The 23,441-nt window shown below is 35.4% G+C and overlaps 1 protein-coding gene across 1 annotated transcript in view; it reads left to right on the top strand.

The window, feature by feature from the left end:
* Nucleotides 1-3,446: 3,446 nt before the first annotated feature.
* RNF152 (ring finger protein 152) overlaps nucleotides 3,447-23,441 on the top strand; it is a 122,015-nt gene continuing 102,020 nt past the window's right edge. The window contains exon 1 of the mRNA XM_074202560.1: nucleotides 3,447-3,464. The gene's annotated coding sequence lies outside the window, so the exon portion shown is untranslated. The remainder of the gene's footprint in view (nucleotides 3,465-23,441) is intronic.

Raw genomic sequence — 23,441 nt, 5'->3', positions numbered from 1 at the left:
CCAAGGTCACACAGCTAGGTAATTATTAAGTGTCTGAGGCCAAATTTGAACTCAGGTCCTCCTGACTCCAGGGCCAGTGCTCTATACATTGTGTCACCTAGCTGCCCCTCACATATTTTAAAAATATACCGAGTGATATTTTTGAAAATATTAATTTTGAAGAGAGTACAAAACAGTATCTTCTTTTTTGGAAAGGTATTTCTTGTGTCCAATGAAAGTATAGAGTCTTGGGACTGGGTGCTGGATTTTTTCCTTAGAGCCTAGAAACAACACAGAAACCAATGGTGGCAGATTGAGTTTCCCCTTCCCCATTATTCTTTGTCCTTGAAGCTGAAAGGTTGGTTGAGGTTTCCTCAGTTTCCACGTTGAGATGATCTTTGAGTCCCTAAGTTTAATATAAAGATGCCAAGTGTGATGGATATGTATTTCCTGTTGCAAATCAGTTTTTTCCACTTTCCCATAACTTCGGTTTGTTTACTGTGTGGCTGCTCATGAATCTTAAACAGCTGGCATTAGTTATTATTTGAGGATAAAGTTTGCAAGAAATAGACACTAACAGTTGCAGATGTTTTCTAAACTTTGGTATTTGTCTGTCGAAGTTTCAATCTGGAAACTTTGGTAATAACCCTTTTATAAGGACCAGCAAAGGTTTAAAAAAATTAATAACCAAGATTATCTTAAAATACAAGACAATCACTAATAATTATCTTGATAAAATATAATTCCTTGAAGGCAGGGATTGTTTTATTTTTTCCTTTGTATTCTCAATCTCTAAAATAGTTTTGTCTTTATATCCCCAATGCCTAGCATGCAGTAGGAGGTTAATAAATGTTAGTTGTTAAACTGATTAATTGCTTAATCTTGTGGTTCTATAAAGAGTTAGGAAAAAAGGTTCCCTGAATTATGGAGGCAAGGACCACAGATTTAAAGAAGGGAGAAAAAACTGAACTCCTCTTAATTTCTCAACTACAAAGAAACAAATTTTGCAGCCTGTGAAAAGCTTCCCAGAACTAAATCAGTCAACAAAGAAGCAAAAGGTAAAGACTTAAAAAAAAAACAGTTTGGAAGCCAGGCAAATTGGATTTAACTGTTAGGGGAGAAATGAATTAAATGAATGAGTTTAATATGTAGGTAGAGAAAACAAAAGGAAAGTAGAAGTTTTGTTATATGTTATTAAGGCCTATTGAGAACCACAGAAGCAGCTCCTTCAAGTTTTAAAACTAAAAAATGATTTGGTAAAGTGAGTTATGTACTGCCCCTCTGTTTCTATAAAGATTTTCATAGTACCCTAATCATATTTTTTTTAAGCAGGATGAACAAGAATATAAATTATATGACTTCCCATCCCTTCCACCCCCAACCTAGGAGGAATTACTAATTCACCAAAATATAATATCTAATGTGTAATTCATAGACTTTGGGGTGTAATTTTAAAAAGAAATTTTAACTCAGAAATTCAATTTGTTCATCTCTCCAACTACCATGTTTTCAGTTTATTTCCAACTTTCTGCTTCCCTTATCCCTGTTGTTGTTCAGTTGATTTTCAGTCATATCTGACTCTCCCTATGGTTTTTATTTTGGCAAAGATACTAAAGAGTTTTGCTATTTCCTTCTCCAGCTATAGTACATGTAAGGAAACTGAGGCACATTGGGTTATGTGACTTGCCCATAGTCACATTTGGACTTGGGAAGAAGAGTCTTTTTTGACTCCAAGACCTAGCACTCCATCCACCACCTAACACACAAATAATAGCTAGTGTTTATATAATGCTTAACTTTTGATGCTCTTCAAGTTCCTATAAGGTAGGTAATATTATTGTCTCCACATTAAAGATGAGGAAACTGAAGTTAAGAGACCTGCACAGGCATATAGCTAAGAAGCATCCTGAAACAGGACCTGAACTTCAGTCTTCCTGTCTCCAAGTCCACCACTTCATTCATTGTATACTAGCCTTCCTTGGCTAGAAACATCTTTAATCCTTTTCTATCTGGCTCAAAATTTACCCCACTCAAGGTCTACTTTTTTGCAATAAGGTCCTTTAGCATTTTCCTTCTTTGCATGAATTAGCCTCCCCTATCCCATAACCATCACTGGACATTAATTTCCTTACAACTCCCTCCAGGGGAGGCTAATCTTTCTCAGTTCAACAAACAAAATAATCACTGCACTTAAGTTTACAGTCTATTTGGAAAATATAGCATATAAAGATTAGTTATAAGAAATATTTTCGAGAGACTGAGCACTATGTACTTAGGAGGATGAAGTTTAAGATTAAGAAAGGTACTATATAGGAAGGAAAACCTAATTGATGATTGAAGGAAACTAGAAATTCAAAGAGGTGAAAGGAAGGAGGTAGTGCACTCCAGACATGGGATGCAAAAGCCCAGAGGGGGAAGATGAACTGTTGTATATGGAGAATTGCTAGCTAGTGTATGGAGAATTGACTAAAACAGAATGGAGGACACAGAACAAGATTTTTTTTCTGTTTTTTACTAAGCAATGGGGTTAGGTGACTTGCTCAAGGGCACACAGGTAGGTAATTATTAAGTGTCTGAGGTCAAATTTGAACTCAGGTACTCCTGACTCCAAGGTCAGTGCTCTATCTACTGCACCACCTAGCTTACTCCCAGAGCAAGATTTAAAAAAATGTTTGATGCCCCTACCCAACATGATTGTTATTTTTTAATGCTCAAAGAGAAACAGTATAACATAATATAGAGTTCTCTTCAGGGTCAGGAAAATCATATCCTGGGTTCAAATCATATCCCTAAAATATACTAGCCATATTACTATAAACCAGCCATTCAATCTTTCAATATCCTAGACAACTCTCTGAGAATGAAAATTGCAAAAAGAGTCAGACTTACATTGGTATGGGGATTCTCACCAAAGATCCAGATTCCCTGAAGAATTATTTCCTGTATGATTTTCTCAGTTTAATTTTTTTAGGCTTTTTTTTTTTTGCTAGGCAATGGGGTTATAAGTGGCTTGCCCAAGGCCACACAGCTAGGTAATTATTAAGTGTCTGAGGCCGGATTTGAACCCAGGTACTCCTGACTCCAGGGCCGGTGCTTTATCCCCTATGCCACCTAGCCGCCCCTCAGTTTACTTCTTTTGTAAGAAATAAAAACAGTAAAATATCACAACAATCTAACAATTAAAAAACATTCCATAATCTCCTGCCTGGAACTTCGCTATGCATTATAGATACACAGAAGGAAACAATCTCTACTCTCAGGAAGCTTACATTGATGATGTTTGCCATGATATATGCCTCATTCTAGACATTCTAGTGGACAACTATGTCTTAACAAAAAGGTTTGTTTCATCATCAATCCTTTAGAGCCCCTCAAGATTGTTGAGTAGAGGTAGATCTTTGTTTTATGAATTTCAGTTTCACATCTAGGTGGGGAATGGATTGAAGAGAGTGCAAATAGAAGACCTGCAATAATTCAAGTGAGAGGTAATGAACTAAACTATTATAGAGTCTATGGGGTTGTAGAGAAGAGGACAAATGAAATGATATTCATAAAATATTTCATAAACCTTAAAAAAAGCTATATAAGTGAGATAGAGTTGCTCAAAGTCTTCAGTCTCACTCTCTCCTTCAGTCTTCAAAATCTAGTGGCAAGACAAAACGTCAGAAAGATTGGTGATACCCAGGAATTCAGTGGATGACCTTGACCGCTTCTATGCCTGACCAAACTCTCAGTGTTCTACAGCACCTGCTTCAGCTGTTGTAGAGGCTATTGAAGCAAATGGTTCTCACCTATCTATTCTGGGGAAGTCTTCACGTACCTGAGGGTAAACAGCCTAATACATCCAAGGGCTTGAGACCCCTCAGTCATCCTTCATGTGGTTTAGGTCTTTAACTACCAAAATGATTTACTGGGATGTGGTTGTTGTGCATGCTATAGCTTCTTGGAATCACAGGTAAGAGTTAGATGAATCAGATGGGTATCAAAAGCACAAAGTAGCTCTGAAAAGGACTCATCAGTCCTCTCATCAGAGGTACTAGTCTTCCCTGACCACCCTACATGCCACAGTATAGGAGGGCATATATATAGCAATGGGTCTATTGGACTAGAGATAGTCAGTTTGACAGACTGATGGATCCTGGATCCTAAATAAAGGTATCAGGCTCTTTTTCATTGTTTCTGGTTTGTCATGTCCCCATCTGGAAACCTAAGTAAAACCATTTACATTTAGTTCAAGTCTGGGATCTCTTCAAAAGGGATTTGAAAGGTCCTTGATGTGGAAAGAAGATCTGGTAGCTATTTGCTCCACTCTAATCAAATGCTTAAAACAAAACTCATAACGTAGGTGCATTGAAGAAGACATAAGCATGAAGTGACAAACTGAAACTCCTTTTAAACTCTTGTGAGAGGTCAAATCCATAAAACATCAAAGCAGGAAACATTTTGTGGGATTTCTGAATTAACTTTCATTTTAGCTCTACACTATACTGGGTAGCTTCAAGTTTCCTATTTTCTGGCAAACTAGAGTATGGCTTGAACTTATTCTATATTCTGTGGTCATCATTTCCTCTCTAACTTGTCCACGATAAAAGCATGAGAGATTCTGTTAAGTGAAAAGGTAAAATTGTGTTAAACATATATATATATATGTGTGTGTGTGTGTGTGTGTGTTTGTATAGAAATATATATAAAGGCATATGAATATTATTTATATTTAATATACATATTCCCATACATATGGGCATATATAGTGATATACATATATATAATACATACATATATATATATATATATATATATATATATATATATATATATATATATAAAACACCTACTCTACAAAAATGACAATTGTTAAGATCTGAAATAAGATTAGGCTAGCATTATCTATTCTTTTTTTTTTTTTAGGTTTTTGCAAGGCAAACAGGGTTAAGTGGCTTGCCCAAGGCCACACAACTAGGTATTTATTAAGTGTCTGAGACCGGATTTGACCCCAGGTACTCCTGACTCCAGGGCTGGTGCTTTATCCACTACACCACCTAGCTGCCCCAAAAATACTTTTGGGAGGGGGTTCTTTGCAAAGCAATGGGTTAAGTGATGTGCTCAAGGTCACACAACTAGATAAGTATTAAAGGACTGAGCCTGGATTTGAACTCAGGTTCTCCTGACTCCAGGGCCAGTGCTCTATCTATTGTTCCGCCTAGCTACCCTTTTAAAAAAAGTTTGCAAGACATTTGGTTTAAGTGACTTACCCAAAGTCACACAGCTAGTTAATTATTAAGTGTCTGAGGTCAAATTTGAACTCAGGTTCTCATGAATCCAGGGCTGGTGCTTTACCACTAGCACATCTTAGTTGCCCCCCAAACATTACCTATTCTTTATAAATAAATGTTGACTCCTTAGGACTGCCAATTTCTCTTTTAGATATTCCCTAATGATCACTTTAATATGTTTCAGGAACATATTTTGAAAGGAATTAAAGTAAATTTCCTTGTCTATAGTTTGCAGGAGCTAGTCTTTTCCAATAAAAAAAAAATCAGGAAATACATCATCTTCCAGTCAATCCCATGGTACCTCTCACCCATTCCTCATGGGAAAATATAACTGACAATAGTTAGTTTTCCAATCCTCTTACCTATTTTCCATGGGAAAATGTAACTGACAATAGCTCAGCAGTAATCATAGCCATTTCTTTCAGTTCTTCAAGGATATATTGGTATCAGGTGATTTAAATTCATTGCAAGAAACTAAGTGTTCCTTTACAACTTCCATATTTATCTTAAGTATAAACTCTACAACAATTCTTGTATGTCCTTATTTTAGTCCAAAGATCATTGTTCTTGGCAGGAAAAACAAAAGTAAAATGAGTTTAACAACAGTTCCTTCTCTCAATTGTTGGTTATCAGCATCTTAGCCACACCTTTCAGCAGCCCTATTCATTCTTTGAGCCTCCTCTTTCCCTCTGAACAGGTAGGAAAAAAAGCAACCAATCTCCCTCTCCCTCTCCCTGTCTGAGGATGAATTTGAACTCAGGTCCTCTGGACTCCAGGACTGGTGCTCTATCCACTGCACTACCTAGCTGCCCCCCAAACTCTCTTTTGTTCTTTAACTTTTGTTAACATCCTGAGCTCATTTTGAATTGTAGTATTTCTCATACAATTTTTTTCTGGCCAAAGCCATAGTTTTGAATTCATTCTCTGCTTGCTTCTAACTTCTCTAAACATTTTCTCGAAAAAATTAATTGTTGAATTCCTTATGCATCAATATCTATTCCTCTCTAGAGTCTAGCCAATGATTTCTATTCTTCCTCTAGAAATTTCTCACTGGATCTTCTGAGTTTCATTCTTGATAGTTTTCCACCCCTCCTGGGCTGATTTCACCTGTACAATGTTAGGCTTTGTTGGGGCAAGTAGGTGGTACAGTAGATAGAGCACCAGGCCTGGAGTCAGGAGGACCTGAGTTCAAAAATGGTATCAGACTTATGAATTGTGTGACCTTGAGCAATCACTTAATTTTGATTGTATTAATTCCAGGGCCATCTTCAATAGATGTAACTAATATATGACCACTGGACCTAGATCCTCTGGAGGAGAAAGGGAAGCTGGTGATTTAGCACAACACACCTTCACTCAAATCCAATTTACTTGCTTGTAGAATCACCTCCCTGATATCATGGTCTCTTTGAGAACAAAGGCTAAACATCATCATCATCATCATTAGGCTAAGGCATTCTATTTGTCCTTTTTTCTGAATAGAAGGGAAAAATAGACCTATTTTTTTCCTGGTATGAGAACCTCCAAGGTGAGGAAATTCCCTACACCAGTTCAGGTTGGCACATTCTGGACAACTTAGAATCCTAGTTGCCCAGATCATTAAAACATTAAAGTGACTTTTTTAAAACATTAAAGTGACTTTTCCAAGGTACATGCCAGACAATGAACTTGAATCCAGTTCTTTCTGATTTCTCTCTCCATTACACCATGCAGCTTCTTGAACTTACACCATCTTGTCTCTGAAGTTGTAAAAATCTGCTCTCCAGAAATTGAGAACGCATGTCCATCTTTCCTCTCCTATTCTATCATAAAATTTCAGATAAATACCCTTCTCCTCCAAAGTTTCTATAATTTTTATCCCTATATCATTTCTTCTATGTTGATCAAAGTAAGATTCAGAATGGAATTTAGTTCAACAAATATTTATTGTCTTATGTTCAAGGCACTTTTCTAGGCATTGAGTATAAAAAGACAAAAATGAAAAACAGTCCCATTTTTAAAAGGACTTCTTATGGCAGGTACAAATGCCCATAGATGAACAACTATACAATAATCAGATGAAAGAGAGAATACTAAAAACTTTCAAGATCAGAAAACTTTTCATATGGTAACTGATGTTTGTTAAATGGTGAGAACTGGGGCAGCTAGTTGGCACAGTAGCTAGAGCCCTGGCCTGGAATCAAGAGGATCTAAGTTCAAAACTAGCCTCAGACACTAAATAATTGCCTAACTGTGTGACCTTGGGCAACACTTGACCCCATTGCCTTAAATGAATAAATTTTTTTAAAAAAACCTGCTTAAAATGGTGAGAATCTAGAGTTCAGGAGAGAGATTTGAACTGAATTCATAAATCTGGGTGTCATCTGCATTGAGATGAGAAATCAATGGATACATCACCTAAGGGGAAGGTGGAGAGAAACAAGAAAGCCTGTGATGGAACCTTTAGTCATCCCTAGGAGAAGGAAGGTGATCCACTAAAGGTCACTGAAGAAACTGTACTAGAATCACTAATTCAATCCTTAAACACTATTAAGGTATGTCCAATTAGTGTACCAAGAAGTCAATTAGTTATTAAGCCGCTACTGTGCTAATTGCCAGGAATACAAAGATAGACCAAAAATTTAGTTCTGTTCTCAAGGAGTTCCTAGTCTAATGGGAAAACAACATAAAATAACTATGTACAAATAAACTATAGAAAGGATTAATTGGAGATATAATCACAAGGGAGAAGATGAAGGAAGTCTAGGAAAGACTTCCTGTAGACAGTAACTTTAAGGAAACTGGGAGACAGAGAGGAGAAAGGAGAGACCCAGGGAAAAGACAGTGAAAATACCTAGAGTTTAGAGATAGGGCATTCTGTGGGAAGAACAGCAAGGAGTTCACTGGATTATAGAATACACAGAGGGAGAAAAAGTATAAGAAGACTAGAAAGGTAGAAGGGAGTCAGGTTATGAAGGCCTTTAAAAATCCGACAGGAGATTTAAAATTTGATCCTAAAGGAGGTAATGGGGAGACACTGGAGTTTATTCAATGTGTGTGTGTGTGTGTGTGTGTGTGTGAGAGAGAGAGAGAGAGAGAGAGAGAGAGAGAGAGAGAGAGAGAGAGAGAGATATGGTTAGACCAACACTTAAGGAAGATCTGAGTAGAGTATAGGAGTATGGATCGTAATGGAGAAAGATTTGAGGCAGAGAGAGACCCATCAGTAGGCTAAGGGAGCAGTCTAGACTGGAGGTGATGAGGGTGGTTTCACTGTCAGAGAAGAGAGGGAGAATATAAGAGAGATGTTTTGAAAGTAGACAAGAAAAGACCTGGCAACAGATTGGATATGGAGGTTGAGCGAGTGAAGAGTCAAGGATGATGCCTAAGTTGTAAGACTGAGTTATTAGGAAGATGGTGATAACTATTTGTCCATATTTAATTTTTTTTAGGTTTTTGTAAGGCAAATGGGGTTAAGTGGCTTGCCCAAGGACACACAGCTAGGTAATTATTAAGTGTCTGAGACTGGATTTGAACCCAGGTACTCCTGACTCCAGGGCCAGTGCTTTATCTACTGTACCACCTAGCTGCCCCCCCATCTTTAATTTTCTTTTTTTTTGTGGTTTTTTTTTTAGGTTTTTGCAAGGCAAATGGGGTTAAGTGGCTTGCCCAAGGCCACACAGCTAGGTAATTATTAAATGTCTGAGACCGGATTTGAACCCAGGTACTCCTGACTCCAAGGCCAGTGCTTTATCCACCACACCACCTAGCCCTCCCCCATCTTTAATTTTCAAAGAGGACAAATGACATCACAGGATGATATCTTGATTCATGTTTGGGTTGGATTACATGAAGCAGAGTTACACAAAGTCATCAGCCTCTCTCTTCCAGAGTCTCTACAATCCACTGGCAAGACAAAAGTAAGGATGATGGGTGATGGCCTAGAATGCAGTGGATGTCCTTGGCATCTTCAGTGTCTGATCAGGCTCTAAGTACTCTATAAGTGCCTACTTCATCTATCTTCATGGAAAAAAAATTGATCTCATCTTGGGGTAGAAACTCCCCTAACTCACCAGCAGATCTGAAGTCTATTTGTTACCCTCAACCTGGTTCATAAAGCCCATCTGCCAAGATGGTTTCCTGGGAGGTGAATGCTCTGTTTGCAACAGCTTCTTTGAGCTACAGATGAGATTTGGGTGAATCAGGTGGACACCAAAGGTGAATGAGCAGACCTGAAAAGAACTCAGCAATCCTTTACATTAAAGGTGCCAATCCTGTTGGATACTCCATATACCCTATGACACCCCTAAAAGTAATAGGGAAATCAAAAAGAGAGAGTTTCAAGAAGAAAGTTAATGAGTTAAGTTTTAGATATGCTGAATTTAAAATGTCTATATGACATTCAGTATAAAATGTCTGATAGAAAGTTGTAAATGGAGGATGGGAGGTCAGGGGAGAGGTTAAGCAGTCTTTTCTTTTCTCTCTGTATCATTTTACTTAGAGATCTCATCAGTTCTCTTGGGTTCAATTATTCTCTCTATGAAACTGCTTCTCAGACAGTCCAGGACAAAGCTTTAGGGGACACCCGCTATTAGTAACTGCGGCCCAGATGAATATCTAGCAAAGGAGCCTAGAAGAGAACCAGAGAGAGCATTACCATGAAAATCTAGAGAAGAGATATACCAAGAAAAAGAGAGTGATCAAGAGGATCACATGGTTGCAGAGAGGTTAAGAAGGATAAATATTGAAAAACCCCAATAGATTTGTTAATTAAGAAATCATTAGTCACTTTGGAAAGAGAAAAAGTGGCAATGGGAAGCCACTGGAAATTATTGAGTAGGGCAGTGTCATGGTTAGACCTGGACTTGAGGAAGAACACCTTTGAAAGGCATTTGGAAGATGGATTAGAAAGGGGAGTGATTTAAAGCAGGGAGACTGATTAGGAGGGTATTGAAGTGGTCCAAGCAAGAAGTCATAAGGGCCAGAATAAGGTGATGATGGCCTTGTGAGGGGATAAATGGGAACATATGTAAGAAATATTTTGTTTGTAGATAAGATAGGATTTGGCAGTTGATTGTATATTTGGCTTAAGGGAGAGTGAAATTTGTTTATTCAAATGACTGGAAGGATGGTTGTACCTTTGACAGATATAGGGAAATTTAGGGAAAGGACAGGTTTTGGGGAAAGATAATGAGTTCTGTCTTGGGATGTATTGCATTTGAGACATCTTATAGATATCCAGTTTGAAATATATTATAGACAATGATGATGCAGAACATCTGTTCAATTCTATAAGTGGTTAGATATACAGATATGAGTCATCTTTATAGAGGGGGATCATGAGATTTATGAGATCTGATGAAGTCACCCAATAAAAGAGTGGATTGTAGAGAAAAAAAGAGGAGGGTCCAAGAAAGAGTCTTAGGGATTTGGTGAGTTTAATGATCCATGAAATGATAATATAAAGGTTATACAGGTAAAAAGAGGAAACCATGGGAATATTGCCACAAAAATACAGGAAGATATTATAAAGGAAAGGTTGGTCAATAGTAACAAATACTGCAGAGGAGTAAAGAATGATGAATTTAGAAAATTTCATCAAATTTAGTAGTTGAGAGAGCACTGGTAACTTTGTAGAGATTCAGTTGAGTGATATATTTGGAAAGCAGACTGCAAGAGGTTGAAAAACAAGACAAGAGGAAACGGAAGCAGTGAATATTGATGAAATTTTTCTTTTTCTACTTTTTTTTTTTTTTGAGATTTCATCCAGGCTGGAGGTACAGCATCTATTCATGGTCCTGATCCTAATTCCGATCAGCATGGAAGCTTTAACTTGCACTGTTTTTCTAACTAGGGCTAGTTCTTTAGGCAGTTAGTTGACTTTGGGGGGTTCACCATATTGGTACAGTTTTAGTGTGGGTACTTGATGAGTTTGGTTCTACTGTACCTCATAAATCCTGAACTGAAATGATTTATCAGCCTCAGCCTATCCCATGGGGAATGATAGACCCATGCCACTACACATAGCTTAGGTAGCCATTTCTAAGAGTTTGAGTAAGAAAAGGAAAAGAGAACCAGAAGAGAGTTTTTTTCACAAGAGATAAAGTAATACAAAAGTTAATACAAGAAAGATAAAGACTGAGGAAAGACCACCAGATTCATCTTTTAAGATTTAAGAGGGAAGAACATTCCAGGAATAAGAGACAATAAGAGAAGATGGATGTCCAGAGCAGAAAAATGGAGTGTCTTCTTCCTGGGACAGCCTAGAAGCCAGAATCACCAAGCAATTTCTGCCTGAATTCTACTCCCCTGTCACAACATCTCACATAACAAAATCCGTTTCAGGCAGAATCATGTTTATCTTTTAAAACCTAGATTAAGTCTTAAAAAGTGCCTCCATCACACCTCCTTCTTTTTCTTCTAGACTTAAGGATATAATCTCCAATTCTTTTGACTCTTCCTCTTTATTCTCCTTCCATGTACCTAACCCTTAAACTCCTCCCCATTCCTCACAGAGGCACTGGTTTTAGAACCGAAAGATCATGCTCATTCAATGCTTGGTGAACTTTATTCTGACACTTAGAATGTATGTAAAATCTTAGGAAAATCATTCAGTATCTCCGAGTTTCAATTTCCATATTAGCAAAACAAGGAGAATAAAATCTGCACTGACTACCTCATAGAATTATTGTTAGGAAAACATTTTCTCAGCCTTATTGTCCTTCATAAAAATGGACAGTTTATGTGAATTAATGCAGATTGAAGCAAAAAAACCCATGAACATAATAAACAGAATAACTATTACTAATTAAGTGGAAAGCACAATAAATACCCCCCCCAAATCAAAACCAGATGTTATAATTATAATTACCTAGCTTTACCATGACAAAGGAACATTTAAATGTCCTTCCCTTCTTCCTTTGCATAGGTAGGGGTTTAAGAATTTAGATCATTCCATATCTTACTGGACTATTTGGGTTTGCTGTTTGGGTTAATTTTACTGAGTGTTTTCCTTCTCTTTCTTTTTTTTTTTTAATTCTCTGAATGGTGAGAGGGAAAGCATATTTGGGGAAATGAAGGTGAAGGAAAATAAAAGATATCAATAACATTTTAAAAAGTCATATAAACTAATATTTTTGTATCTCTCTTAGACAATTTAATATGTTTGTACTGCCTCTTATCCAAAAGTTATATAGGTTTTATAAGCATCTCAGTCCCATTCATCTTTTTACTCTACATATGTGCTCATTTGCCAAATCTTGACATTTATACTTTCACAACATCTCTTTTTCTTAAATGTAGATCTGATCATGGGACTTTCCCACTTAATCAACTTATGCCCCCCCTATTGCTTCTAGAATCAAATTTGAATTCTTGTTTAGCTTTTAAAGTTCTATACAACCTTATTTCAACTTATTTTTTCTAACCCCAAAGGACTTTCATCTCCCTTCCACATGCTATAATGCAGCCAAATTCACCTTCTGTTCCTCATTCACTATATTCTCTCTCATTTTTCTGTACCTGTCCTCTGGCTATACCCCATATCTGGAATGCATCCCCATCTCAGCTCCACCTTGTAGTGTCCTTCTCTTTCTTTAAGGTGCAGCCCAAGCATCAAACTTTTTCCAAAACCTCCTGCACTATTACCAATTACTAGTGTTTTACCTCTCAAACTACCTTGAATTGAACTACTTTGATTGTATATTTGTGTGTGTTATTAACTTTATATTTATGCCATATATATGTATGTGTAAACATCTATGCACATATATTTATATGTACTTTTTTGTTTTTTTCACAGACTATGAACTCATTGGAGTAGGGATTATTTCATTTTTCATGTATGATCTCTAGTGCCTGGCACTTAGTAGGCATTTAATAAATGCTTGTTGATTGATCTTTATCTCCCTTAGCAACTATCATTGTGCCTTTTGTTTAATTGGTATTCAATAAATTCAATAAATATTGTTAAACAAATTCATAAAAGTAATGTCATCCTTAGATTGTTGTTTTGTTTGTCCTTCATTTTTTGAAGTGGAGCAGTGACATCACTGGATGATGTCTAGACTTGCCTATGAATTGAATTTAAGTGGGGCAAGATTGCACAGTCAGCCATGAACTCTCTTTCAGAGTCTTTAAAGTCCAGACTATTGGAAAAAGCATGGAATCCAGAGACTATGGTGTCTTCAATGTTTGATCAAGATCTCAGTGTTCTACCATCCCTTCTTCAGTCAACTTCACAGCCACTGGAACAACAAGTTTGAAGCCTGTTGACTACCCTCAATCTGGTTTAGCCTGTCTGCCCAGAAAGTTTACCAGGGAGTGGGCACTGTGCATGCTATAGCGTTTTAGAGCCACAGGTGAGACTTACATTAATTAGGTAGACACAAAAGGAGAATAAGCAGCCCTGAAAAGGGTTCAGCAAGCCCTCACACCAGAGGTGCTAGTCTTCCCTGAACATCTCATAGTGGGATATGTGACCTATTTTAAATTCTTGAGTTTGTAAAGTAATATAAAAGTTTCTATTGATATTGAATCTGAAAGCTGCTCATTTCATATAATAATTGGAAAGCACAAGGACACTTGTGAGAGAGAGAACAATTCTCCTTTCATCATTCCCATTTTTTGGTATTTTTTCATTATTTTTCTTAGGTTAAATGAGCAGGATAAATCATGAATTTCTTCACCTAAGCATCAGCTAATGTAAGGAATCTGCAAGTTCCACTGTCTAGTAATCTGCTCTGGGTGACTGTAGGTAATCCAAACTGGAAATTATCGAGATCTCTAGACAGAGGATAAATTCTCATGTCAGTGTGAAGAAAAAATAAAACAAAATAAAATAAACTGAAAATATAGCTCCTTGTGTATCTGGGAGTCATCTCAAATCCCAGTCTCTCTGGGACTGTATTCATTAAACTGTAAGTATTTGAGAGGCTAATAACATTCATCAGTGAAATAAGAGCTGAAGTTAGCTTTGGAGGACCTTGATTCAGATCCTGTCTATTTCTTTTACTACACCAGTGACTTTGAACGAATCATTGCTTTTCTCTAGACCTCATTATCTTTCTCTGTAAAATGAGGATTAAATGACCTCTAATATCTCTTTCAGCTCTAAATCTCTGATCCTCTTAACCTAAGAGGCTCTGACCTGAAGATGGGGAAACAAAAAGGAACGTTCCTCTAATGGGAAAGGCAATTGTGACCCAGAACAGTTAGGCCTCATAAGTTCATGAGATTTTAGGAAGATGTATGGAGAGGAATGAGTGTTTGTTACTGCAGTTTATAGAGAGGCACCTAGTTGATAAGTCAATGAGTTGACAAATATTTCATGTTGAGAACAGGTACAACTCAGAAGATGAAAGCAGAATGTGGTTTTTCCAGAAAAACAATGATTAATTCAAGAAAATTCTTGGGATAGAAAATGGAAATCTCACTGAGTTCCTAAGGTCATTGGGAAGACAACAATTTTAGGATGAAACTTAGAGAAGACCAAAGAAAAATATTGTGAGAGTCTGAAACCCTTTTTACACACACACACACACACACACACACACACACACACACACACACACACACACAGCACCTTTGATGACTGAAAAGAAAAGGAGTATGTGGTATGTGTGTCTGTGTGTGTTAACAGTGGGGAGAGTGGGATGATGGGCCAGGTCAAAGAAATAACTGTAGTAAAAAAGGAAAGTTATTGTATGATTAGTGCAATATTCTTGCGGAACTTCCCCCCTTTCTTCTCTTTCCCCGTTCTGTCAGTTCCAAAATAATTTTTCTTAGCCCTAGATCAAAAACCTTTAATGGTTTCATGTTTACCCTCCTTCCAAGCCAGCATCTTCTAACATTATTATTTCTGTCCATGGTGTTCTGTCTCACCTATAGAACCTGTGAATTCTTTAACCCTTACCCTGTCCCTCAATGCTTATGTTCACTCAGCTGCCAACTCCTGTGGACTCCATCTCTGTGACATCTATATTTCCTTCTTACCTCAGTCTCTTAGAATCTTTAACTTTCTTTAAAGCTCATTCCAAGGCTGTTTCCTACAAAAAACCTTTTGTTGTCTGCCTAGAATTGAGTTCCTTCTCCACCTTACAATCCATTATTTTTTCTTGTAGATGTTTCTATATATTCATATATTAATGTAATCTGGTTGATGGAATGGATTATTTCATTTTTGACTATCTATCCCTAATATGTAGCATAAGAGTAAGCTTTCAATATATGTTTATTGATAGATTTATTGAAAGGTCTATCCCATTTGATTTCTCTATTCCCACTTTAGCATTATTTCCAGGTCTCTGGACTATCATAACAGCTTGTTAACAGGTTTATCATCAATCCAGGCTTCATGTTCTTATTATAATATTTTTATAGAAGGGGCAGAGTCAAGGTAGTGGAGAAAAGACGGGGGGGAAGTGGCAGAATCCACAAAAGAGTGAGACAAAACAATTTTCCAATTTAAGACAACTTAGAGGGTAGACAGATAAGATCTGTTACGTTGGAATCAGAGTGGAGTGAAATCTGGCAGAAGCTACCCCCGCCCCAGCAACTGAATCAGTAGTGACAGTGGTGAATTCCAGATATTTCAGATTTCAGCCCATAGATGGCAAGTGGGTCAGATAACTATTTGGAATTAGATTATAGGGATCCCTTTGTTGGTAGTGGGGGCAAGATTGTGCTATATTGCCCAATCTTGGATCTAGTTCTCAGTCCTGGATCTCAGTCCCAGGACAAGGATGAACACTTGAGCTTGAGGCTGCAAGGGAGCTAGGATTCTGGTCATAATTCCAGGGTGAAATAGAGTCCTTGTGATCACTCACAAATTAGAGTTTAGTTTAGGAGATAGTGAACACATCTCTCCCTAGTTCATACCATCTTAGAAGAACTGAAAACATACAAATCTCTGGGATTATACTTTAATAAAGTTTCCCCAAAAGCCTGAAACTTGAGACAGTACCCCTCTCTATTCTGGAAGTAGAGTTCCATTTTAGCATACTGTTAAAAGTCAAGAAGTAGGCTAAAAAATGAGCAAACAAGAGAAAAAGATACTGACTGTAGAAAGTTGCAATGGAACAATAAGGAAATTGCAGTCATATTTTAAGCCCTTATAAGGTCCCAAACACTGTGCTAAGTGCTTGGAATGAAAAGGAAGGCAAAAGACAGTTCCTGCTCTCAAAGACCTTACAAATTAATGAGAAAGATGACATGCAAACAATTATGGACAAACAAAATATATTCGGGCTAAATTGGAGATAATCTCAGAGGGAAGGCACTGATGATAAAAGGGACCATGAAAGACTTCTGGAAGTAGCCTGGAGTTTAGCTGAGACTTGAAGGGAACCAGAGAAGCCAAGAGATAGAGATAAAGAGGAAGCAAATTACAGGCATGGGGACAGCTAGTGGAAATGTCAAATTTGGGAGATAAAGTTTCCTTTGTCAGATATTTCATAGAGACTTGTATCTCTGTATCACAGAGTAAGTGGAGGTGAATAAGATTTAAGAAGACTAAAAAAGGAAGAAAGGGTCAAGATAGTGATAGATTTTAAATGCCAATAGAGGAGTTTATATTTGATCCTGGAAGTAATAAAGTCATTCTATTGTAGGAATAGGAGGGGGATACAGTTAGATCTGCACTTCAGAAAAAATACTTAGAATATTCTGGAGTAGAGAGATATTTGAGGAAGGGAAGTCACCCCAAAAACTGTTGCAATGATCCAAGTGTGAGGGGATGAAGACCTGAAGCAGGATGGTTGCAGCATTGGAGGGAAAAAGTGGGAGTATATTTAATGAAGTAAAATAGAAGTACTTGGTGAGAGACTGGATATGCGAAGGGGTATGCACAAGAGAGAACCACAAGTCAAGGATTTAAATTTGTGAACCTGGGTGACTAGGAGGATGATGGTACCTTTCAAAGAAATAGGAAAGTTAGGAAGGATGAAAGCATTTGAGGGTGTGGTGAGGAATATAATGACTTAAGGTTTTATACTTTTGTCTGTGGAATTCTAGTTCAAAAATTTTCAATAGTCCCTTTTTGGGGGGGACTAAAGGTCAGATGAGCAGGTAGAGCTGCATAAATAAATATAAACATCATCTTCATAGATATGATTTTTTTAAAAATAAGATTTGTTGATATTTTCTGATTTTTAAATCACTATGGTATCCCATACATCCCTTTCTTTCTGCTTTCCAAAGAACATCCCATATATCAAGCAATATTTTTTTAGAGAGGAAAAAAAGTCTCCAGAACTGATTGATATATTTTAAAAGTCAGAAAACACATGCAATTTGTAACAACTGTGGATCTTCCATCTCTATCAAAGGGTGGTTTGGAAGTATCTTTTCATATCTCTTCATTCCAGTCTTAAAATTTTGTTATGTGTACATTTGAATTTCTTGTTGTGTTATCTTTCCATATACATTGTTGAGTTATTTTGTATATTTTTACCTCTGCTGACTTCATTCTGCATCTATTCATATAGATCTTGCCATTCTTCTTTATATTCATCACAGTCATCATTTGTCACAGTACAATTCCATTACAGAGTAATATTCTACAATTTATTAGCTATTCCCCAATTGATTTCAATCTACTCTTCCGCCCCTCCCCAATTTTTAGTTACTGCGATAATTGTAACATAAATATTTTGGAGTATATGAAAAATATTTATACTATATTATGTTATATTATATTAATTGTATTGTATTATTATATTATATTATATAATAAATATATTATATTAATTTTTCTTGTTTATTAAAATCTAGGTTATTGAGTTTCATAGTTTTTTTATTCTCTGTTATTTAGTCTGTTTCAGGATGCACCTTTTTTTTTTTTAACTAAGTATCAGATGGTTTGATGACTGCCAATATATATAGAATAGTTTGAGGTCTGGAAGTCCTATTTCCCCTTTGTTCTTAAAACTTTATATCATTTCCCTTGATATTTCAGATCTTTTGGTTTTCCAAAAGAATCTTATTATTTTATCAAATTCTATTAAATGTCCTTTTGATAATTTGATTAACATAACAGTTAAACTATGAGTAATTTTAGTAATATAATAATTTTTATTATATTAGTACAGCACAATCATCAGCACTGAAATTCTACTAGCTAATTAAATTATTCTTTATTTCTTTAAGTAACATTTTCTAACTGAATCTATTTGAACCTTTTTTTCTGCTTCAGTTGGTTCTTCCCCATTCAAATACTTTGTGCATTTTGCAGTTAGTGAAAATAGAATCTCTTTCTATTATTGCTTCTTGGACTTTGCTATTATTATATAATTTTTTTATTAAAGTTGTTTTTTAGGATTTTGAATTTTTGAATCCTGCAACTTTGCTGAAGGCTTTATAATATTTTTGTAGTATTCCTGGGATTTTAAGTAACCATATTACTATCAGCAAATGATAGCTTCATTTTCTTTTCATCAAACTGTACACCTTAATTTCTTTCTCTCACCTTATTGCTATTGCTTACATTTCCAGAATTATATCAAATATTAGTGTAGAAAGAGAGCATATTTGTTTTATTCCTGTATTTATTAGGAAAACTTTTGGTATGCCCATTGTTTATCATGCTTACTTTTGGTTTAAATCTAAAATTTTAAATACCAAAATGTCTTTGACTATACTTTTTAGTGTTTGGTTGTTTTTTATTTTTTGTAGAAATGACTATTGTACCTTTTAAAGACTCCCCCCCCATCTTTTTGAGATAATCATGCAGATTTAATTTTTTTAATGTGATTATGTTGAATGTTCTCTTAAAGTTGAAACCTTTTTATATCCCTGTTATAAATCCAACTTGGTAATAATTAATGATTTCTTGGATGAAAGGGTGGTCTATTTGACAAGATTTTATTAAATATGTTTGAGTGTATATTCATTAATGAATCTATAGTTCTACATTTTTTCATCTCTGCTTTAGATATCAGGATCTTAAACAGAATCTGATAGAATGCTTTTTTCTCAAGTTATGAGAATAATTTATTCATTAATGGCTTGTGATTGCAAATATGTCTCTTCAGATTCACTTGATACGTAGTAACTATTCATGAAAAGTTCGATAGAGGGGCGGTGAGGTGGCGCAGTGGATAGAGCACCGGCCCTGGAGTCAGGCGTACCTGAGTTCAAATCCGGACTCAGACACTTAATAATTATCTAGCTGTGTGGCCTTGGGCAAGCCACTTAACCCCATTGACTTTCAAAATCCTAAAACAAAGAAAAAGAAAGTTTGATAGAATGTGCTAGCTTTTTCTTCTTTATCTCTGATAATTCCTTCATAGCTAGTTTATTTCATTTTCTAAAATTGGACTATTTAAAATTTCAATTTGGTGTTTTTCTAGTTTAGGTATTCTATATTTTTGGAAGTATTCCTCTATTTCCTTGTTTTCTCCATTTTGTTAGCATATAACTGCATAATTCTTTTTTTAATTTCACCTGATCTTCTTGTGATTTTATCTTATTCCTTTATTATTTTGTTTATTTGACTTTCTGTCCTCTTCTTTTTAATAAAATAGGATAAAGGTTTATTAATTTCATTATTTTTCAATAAACTGGCTTTAATTTTATCATTTTTATGATTTATATTACTTTCAGTATGACTATTTTCCTTTTGATTTTAATACTTTTTTGTATTTATTTTGTTTTTCTTGTCTTTGTAATTTTAAAAATCCACTCAATTCATTTATCTTTCATTTTTCTGTTTTATTAATATGTGATTGTAGAAATATGATCCCCCCCCCCGAAAACTGCTTTAGATGCATCCCAGAAATTTGGTATGTATGTTGCTTCATTATTGTAATTTTCTTTCCATAATTAATTTTTTTTAGGTTTTTGCAAGGCAAATGGGGTTAAGTGGCTTGCCCAAGGCCATACTGCTAGGTAATTATTAAGTGTCTGATGCTGGATTTAAACTTAGATACTCCTGACTCCAGGGTTGGTGCTCTATCCACTGTGCCACCTAGTTGCCCTTCTTTTCATAATTATTGATTATTTCTATGATTTGTCCTTTGTTTTTATTCAGTATTTTATTGTTATATCTTTCTTGGGGGGGGGTCTGTCATTTTTTTAGCTTCATGAACTCTTGTTAACCCCTCCTCACCTTTTTTTTGCATTATATTCTGTAAAAGATATCTTTAACATTTTTGATATTTTAAAGTTTCTTCATAATATCTCTGTGCTCTAAAATATTCTCTATCTTTATAAAAGTTCCATGTGGAAAATAGAAATACATATTCTTTAGTCTTTTTTTATAAGAAGCCATAGGTTTTTTTTTTAATTCTGGGTTTTCCAGAAGTTTGTTCAATTCTATATTTTCTCTTTTGTTAACCTTTTTGTTTTGTTTGATAACATGATTATAACTTGCCTTTTTTGGATTCACCTGATGCATTAGTAAATATTTTTCAGTTCCTTAGTTTTTGATCTGTATATGTCTTTGGTTTTTAGATGGTATTTTTTTATAAGCAACTGATAGTAGGGTTTTGTTTTTCTATTTAACAGGACATTTTTAAAAATTTTATTGGCTTATTTAATCTATTCACTTTTAAAATTCTGAAAGTCAGGTTTATATTTCACTTCATTGGTCTCTAATGCTATTTTATCCTAATGAGAACTTTTAACCCTTTTTCACTGTAAACACAGTATTTTTTCTTTTCAGTTATTTTAGTTTAATTTACTATAAGGAAATTTTATTCTTGTTGGTTCTCTTCCCTCAACATCAAATTATACCACTCCTCTTTGGGATACCTTTCCTTAGTTTAGAAATTTAATTTATTAGATATTTTCTTTTCTTCTTTTTTAAAAAAAATCTAGTTATTTAATTCCTCCCCTTTCCATCTCTTTTTCTGTAATCAAGAAAAATCTTTCTCACTTTTCTTTCATTTTTTATTTTTAGTTTTCAAAATTTTCATTGCCTGAAAGTTTAAAATTTTTCCTTCTTTCTGTTTATTAAGTCTGTCTGTTTTAGACTTATTCTTTGATTCATGGTCTTTATACTTATTTTATTCTTTAGTCTCTATATTCCTCATGAGATTAACACTTCTAGGATGCCAAATTTGAGTTCCCTTATCTAAACAATTTCTCTGTTATTGTCTTGTTGATTGTTCCCAGATGACTTTCTTACTCTCGGGAAGATCAATTTTTGAAGGTAACAGAAAGGATATTGTCCCGTGGTAGGAATTTTCCAATGTCCCAATAGGACTGTTCATTATTAACTCCTGCCTTCCCCATGGTCATTTCCCCATCATTTCCAATGAAATCTCTTCTCTGGGTCCATGTCTTTCTACTTTTCTGAGTGTCAGTTGCCCCTAGGAGTTCTGAATTCCTTTTTCCATGGCAAGTTAATTGGTCTCTATAAGCACCAAATGGTGGGATTTTAATCTCCCTTTATAAAAATACCTCTGTTCCCCCCTAATAGAAGTTCATCAGTGGTACCTCTTCCTACCAATGAAATAAGATTTCTGTTCCTTTTAACTCTTCCTCCCCAATTTCAGTACACCCCTCTTTTTAATCTCCTGTATGTTTTCTTCAGAGACTACAGGTGGTACCTTCCCTTCATTATTAACTTTGGACTTTATTAGGGTATATCACACATTTCACACTATGTCTTTTCTCCCCTTTTGCCTTTCATGTGCCTTCTGTAATTTAGCCACAAATACATTCAGCTGTAAGAGGAGGATTTTTCAGGTTTCTCTATCATCACTTCTATTTGACTTTTGCTTTCACTGTGCAAAAAGGATCTTGACATCTAAGCAAATTACTGGAGGGAATTTTGAACCTGGGGTCAGGAAGACCTGAGTTAGAATCTAGACTCAGACACTTATGGTCTGTGGGTCTGGGGTGGGGGGGGGGCATGTCACTCAACCTCTACCTCCTCAGTGGGAATAATAGCACCTATCTTACAGATTTGTTGTGAGGATCAAATGAAATAATATTTATATAGAGCTAAGCACTTCTGGACTTCTGCATTCTCTGGGTTTAGCTTCTTTAGAAAATGTGGCAACTCAAAAATAGGAGTTCAGGGGACCTTTGGTAATCCTTAACAGTAAGCATAAATAAATGAATGAATGAATAAATAAATAAATACTTGTTTCCTTCCATTCTTGTATGTTTTTGAAGAAATCTCTTAATGATCCTTTTGTTTGTTATTTTGCTGTTGTCCTTGGTTGTTAAATCAGTTTACCTTTCTTGTACTTCTATTGTCTAAAGTATTTAAATAGTAGTAAATAATGTGTTTAGACCTGGTTTTCTTTCTAGGGCTGTTTTGAATGCTTCTTTTTTAATGAACATTTCCATTCTTTCATTAATGGTTAGGGAAAGGAAAAGAGGAAAAAGCATTTAGACAGCACCTTCCAGATTCCAGATACTGTGCCTTAACAATATGTTATACAAATATTTTACAAATATGATTCCTATAATAACCAGGTGACAGAGGTGCTGTTATTACTACCATTCTATAGTTGAGAAAACTGAGATTCACACAACTAGTAAGTGTTTGAGGCTATATCTGAACCTAGGTCTTCCTGACTCCAAATCCAGTGTCCTATCCACTCTACCACCTGCCAGTTTAGGTTAGGGTCAAATTTGGAAAGTATTTCATTGTGTGCTGCATCTTTAGCTACTTTGCTTTTCAGATCACAATATTCTATTCTCTCCTGTAATTTATGGTGGGTGCAAAAGTTTTATATTGTTTGATTTTCCTTGCTTTTATATTTGAAGGTCTTTCTCCTTGTTGCTTACAGAATTTGTCATTGAAATTGTAAAATTTAAGCACTATTTGTTTTAGATTTTTACAGAATAGATTTTTTTCCCCCTGAGATAAATCTATAGATCCTTTCAATTGACACTTTGCTTTTTGTGTTCAGGAATTCTGGGTAATTTTCTTGTATTATTTCTTGCATTATAGTATACAGGTTTTTCTATCTACCGTGTTGTTTTAAAAGATCTATAATTTTTATACTAACTCTATACATCCTGACTTCAAGAGTAATATATTATGCTGATATGAAAATCATGCTCTCTTTTAATATTATATTTTTAATATATTATTTTGATATTATTATTATTTTTGTTTTACTTCTGTGCATTTGCATTCCCATTAAGTTATCTCTTTTTTTCCCATTGGTGAGATTTGCCAATGTAGATTTAAGTTTTTCTAATCTGCAAGTTATTTCTGTTGTACAAACCATAAATTCTGCTTTCACATTCTTA

Source organism: Macrotis lagotis, chromosome X, assembly GCF_037893015.1.
Source record: "Macrotis lagotis isolate mMagLag1 chromosome X, bilby.v1.9.chrom.fasta, whole genome shotgun sequence".
Lineage (NCBI taxonomy): Eukaryota > Metazoa > Chordata > Mammalia > Peramelemorphia > Peramelidae > Macrotis > Macrotis lagotis.
The sequence above is the reverse complement of the archived record's forward strand: the minus strand, read 5'-3'. Positions and strand labels throughout refer to the sequence as shown.